This window comes from Bos indicus, chromosome 11 (assembly GCF_029378745.1).
Source record: "Bos indicus isolate NIAB-ARS_2022 breed Sahiwal x Tharparkar chromosome 11, NIAB-ARS_B.indTharparkar_mat_pri_1.0, whole genome shotgun sequence".
Classification (NCBI taxonomy): Eukaryota; Metazoa; Chordata; class Mammalia; order Artiodactyla; family Bovidae; genus Bos; species Bos indicus.
Window position 1 is genome coordinate 6,974,679 of NC_091770.1, and position 4,861 is coordinate 6,979,539.

The window sequence follows — 4,861 nt, forward strand, 5'->3', positions numbered from 1 at the left end:
GCCTCCCAGTCTATAGTATGTTGTCACGGCAGCCAAGCAGACTAGAGTATGGCCCTAAGGAAGCATCATAGAGGCTGGTGGGGGTCGGCCTGTGGGCAGTCCTTAACATGTGCATTTTCACTAGTTTGGGATCCTTTAATATTTTCTCTCAGCAGCTGAACACATCTCTAAGATGCTAAAGATCACAAATTGTAAATTTCAAGTGAAATATTTGCCATTGTGAATACCCAAGAATTGTCAAATCATTCTCTATTTCAGCACCTTCATTTTTAATTTCCACTCAAATTTTAATGAAATCGTAGGAAAGCAATAAGGTGAAAAGACAAATAATTCAGTTAGACTGGCTTTGCCACTGAAATGTAGGTTGGCTGGTAAAGAGCTGAGAATATTCATTTGTCAGCCGACAAGGCGTGCGTGCGGGTGTATGTATGTAGTCGCTCAATCGTGTTGACTCTGCGATCCCATGGACTGTAGCCACCAGGCTCCTCGGTCCATGGGATTTCCCTGGTAAGAATAAAGCAGATTCCCATTTCCTACTTTAGGGGTTCTCCCTGACTCAGGGATTGAACCCTGCATTGCTTCTGGATTCTTTAATACTGAGCCACCAGAGAAGCAACTCAGCTGACAAGGGCTCACGCTCAATGTGCATAAAACAGAAGGTTTAAGTGTCAAGGAAATGGACAAAAAGGCAGGATGTAGGAGAGCCAAAGGCCACCACTGGTTCATTCACTGATTTCAGCGGCTGGGCTTGGTGAGGTGAAAGGAGCTGTGTCCCCTGTTCTTGGGGGTGGGTCCCATGTCACCTGGGCGAACCTCAGGGGACAGAAGCCGGCCTGGAGGTCGGGGTGATGTTAACACAAGGTCATGTGCCCGGTGCACAGCGAGGTCAAACAAACTGAAACATCGGAGGCGGGGCCAGAGGAAGGTTTCTTTCGGGGCCATGCGAGGAGAATGGGTGGCTCGTGCCCCAGGAAGCCCCGAACTCCCCGAGGGTTTCAACAAAACCCTTTTAAAAGCCTGATGAGAGAGGAGGGCCACAGATCTGTGATCAGCTCGAGCATGATTCTGATCGGCTGATGGTGAGGCAGCAGGTGATGTCATAGGGACACGCATCACCAGTCCCAGGGCAGGGGGCCCGGGTTCAATCCCTGGTCAGGGAACTGGAGTCCATGTGCCACTGCAACTTAAAACCTGGAGCAGAAAAATAAATATTTAAAAACAAAACATTATCAGTCCTTAGGCTCCAAGAGGCCTGGGGCTGTGTGCTCATGATTGTCAAGTAGTTAACATTTTCCATTTGTTGAAAAGGGAGGCTTTTTATTTGATCTACCAAAAAACCTCAGGAAATGTGCACCAACTACTGTCATCCAGGTGCTTCAGCGAGGAGGTCAAGCAGAGGATGCAGCGGAAGGCCCCACGGGTCTTGCTCCCTTACAGTGAGAGGTGAAGAAGTCAGTCAAGGTGACATGCAGGTGCTACGCCCCTCTAGCTTCTGGTTCATTCCTGTAATGACTGAGTCGCCCACAAAACCCACTTCCTTTGGTCTCTCCCCTCGAACACCATGCATCTGTCCCTGAGAAAGGGCAGCCTCAAGGCTGAGTCATGTCAAACAAAGGGTCCAGAGAGGGCTGGTCTTTCCCCAAGAGACTGAGATGCAGATACACACGTGAAAGTGCTTGGCACGCTCCGAGGTCCGATGAGGAGCTGTCTGACCAACAGGGAGTGGGTGGCGGGGCCGGTTCCTCAGTGCCTCCTGGCACCCCTCCATCCCCCTGGCCCCCACAGTGACTCAGAGGCTTCCTGCTGGCCCCAGGCAGCTGACCTTTCCCCAGCGCCCCATCCCCCTTCACAGTTATAAACTTTCCATCCACGCTCACTCCTGTGGTTGATTTATCCAGGGGTGTGTGTGTGTGTGTGCAAAGTTCAGAGAGTGGAAAATTCCTCCTTGGTTTCCTTCTTAGAGACTTCTCTACAGATGACGAGCCCACAACATCTGGAATAAATGATGGGGGTTGGGGAGCCCTCATAGGACATTGGGACGAAGCCCTGGAGACCACACGTCTTGAACGGAATTCTCCTGGGGCCCTTGAGCGGCGGAGGATGGAAACTCTGTGCCTCTGTGCCTCTTCCGCTGCCAAGCCCAGGCAGCTCCTAAGGGACGCTGGTGTTTGTTGCAGTCAAACTGAAACCTCACGCTCCTCTTCTTCCTCCTAGAGGAAGGTGGAAGCAGACCTTGAGCCCTGGCTCTTGCCCTCGTGAGTCACCTCTCCCCAGAGGCTCTTTTATTCTTCTTATTTTTGAAATCAAATCCACAAAACCGAGAAAGCCAGTACAGTTCCTGCCTGTGAGTTGTAAAGGGAAACACAGATTCCAAAACCCGCACGTTTGCCAATCTGTTTAGGTAGGTTTTTCAGGAATGTGTCTGCTTTTCCCTAAATAATCTGTTGGTTCTGGTCTACCATTGATTCAAACTCTTGAAACAGAGCAGGACGTTATGGTCCTTCCCCCAGCAGGTCCTCTGCCTCCCCTCTGTCCGTGGAAAACTTTAGTCAAAGAGTGAGTTTAATCAGAGGAATGAGAAAAGCAGAAACAAAGGGAAACAGTCAGAGGAGACCGGATAATAATGATGTAGTCGTTAAGCGCAGTCAAGGGTCTTTAGTTTCTTGTCAAGGGCTGTAGATAATATTCTCAGCTGTATCCTGTGAGCTGTCTTATAGATACTAAAACAGCAGATGGGAGAAGTTAACTACATAATGCAAAGATTGTACAGAGGACATAAGCTGCCACAAATCCAAGAACTGGCCTCAGACAAATCGGAACAAACAAGCCCCGGAACTGAAGATTAACTGTATCTAAAACAATCAAGACGACACTGGTCAGGCCACCAGTGACAATCTGAAGCTGACTGCTGTTCTGCATGTAGCCCACCCCTCCCCCAACCTATAAAAGTTCTGTGGGGGAAGTTGGCTTTTGGACAGATGTCTGCCCTTACCCCCAAGTTGCTGGCATCTGAATTAAAGCAAACTTTCCTTTCCACCAACCTGGCCTGTTTATTGGCTTTTGGGCATCAAGCAGTCAGACCCACCCCACGCCTTTCAGGAAGAGTCTGACAAAACACAAAAATTAGCTTTTTGCTACTTTGGCAGGATATAAACAAGCTGCTTTAATATGGCAAATGGTTGTTTGGTTTTCCCGCCTTTCTCAACTGCTTTGGGAGGGTTTGCATTTTACGCTATCTTGATCAGAGGCTCTCTTATTAACAACTGCCACACCCCACCTCTGATGCTCTGATCTGACTGTTCCTAGGAACACAGCAGATGTTGATCTGCAAGGACCTCAGCAACTTTCCTGAAGGAGAAGGGAGAGCAGGACAATGGAATCCACGGGGAGATGTCATCAGAGGACTGGCCCTCAGGTGGTTTTCTTGTCTTTATCAGGAGGCTGCCCAGCCCCCGCCTCCCAGCCCCTGGGAAGCGGAGAAAGCGCATCTTTTCTGAATACAGGTGCAGACTGGGGCCATGGGGGACAGGGCTGCACTCACGTCAGCTGAAACAGTGGCACTAAAATGTCTCACGGGGCGGCTCGTGCTGTAGTTTGCTCTGCCTCTTCTTCCCTGCCTGCCTCCAGTTTCCTGATGCAGGAGGGGTTAGGGGTGGGATTCCTAGATCCACCTGAGCTCTGCCACAGAGGAGAGCTGGATGGGGTGAGAGCCAGTGGTCCCGGTGGACTCAAAGCCTGTGCCTGAAGACTGTGTACCCCGACCCACCTCTGTCCACAATTAAATACTGTGTTGCTGTTGTTCAGTCACTCAGTTGTGCCCGACTCTTTGAGACCTCATGGACTGCAGCATACCAGGCTTCCCTGTCCTTCACTATCTCCCAGAGCTTGCTCAAACTCATGACCATTGAGTCGGTGATACCATCCAACCATCTCATCCTCTGTCATCCCCTTCTCTACCTGCCCTCAATCTTTCCCAGCATCAGGGTCTTTTCCAGTGAGTTAGCTCTTTGCATCAGGCCGCCAAAGTACTGAAGCTTCAGCTTCAGCACCAGTCCTTCCAATGAATATTCAGGGTTGGTTTCCTTTAGGATTGACTGGTTTGATCTTGCTGTCCAAGGTACTCTCAAGAGTCTTCTCCAGCATCGCAGCTCTAAAGCATCAATTCTTTGGTGCTCAGCCTTCTTTATGATCTAACTCTCACATCCATACATGACTACTGGAAACACCATAGCTTTGATTATACGGACCTTTGTTGGCAAAGTCACATCTCTGCTTTCTAATACGTTGTCAAGGTTTATTATAGCTTTTCTTCCAAGGAGCAAGTGACTTTTAATTTCACGGCTGCAGTCACCATCTGCAAGGCTTTTCCGGCGGCTCATACAGTAAAGAATTTGCCTGCCAATGCAGGAGGTGCGAGTTTGATCCTTGGGTCAGGGCATGGCAACCCACTGCAGTATTCTTGCCTGGGCAAACCTATGGACAGAGGAGCCTGGCAAGGCTACAGTTCATGGGGCCACAAAGAGTCAGACACGACTGTGCAGCTAACATTTTCACTTTCCAGCCACTGTCCGCAGTGATTCTGGGGACTAAAAAAGTAAAATTTGTCCGTTTCCACCTTCTCCCCCTATTTGCCATGAAGTTATGGGACTGGATGCCATGATCTTCATTTTTTGAATGTTGAGTTTTAAGCCAGCTTTTTCACTCTCCTCTTTAACCCCCATCAACAAGCTGTATAAAGTGGTGAGTCTGGCTTCTCTTGGGTTGCATAACTTCTGGGTCAAAGGGCTTTGTTGTTCTGTGCCTGCAGGGCAGCAGAAGTCTTCCCTACAGCCAAGTCTTGAGCCAACAGAACTTCCTGCCT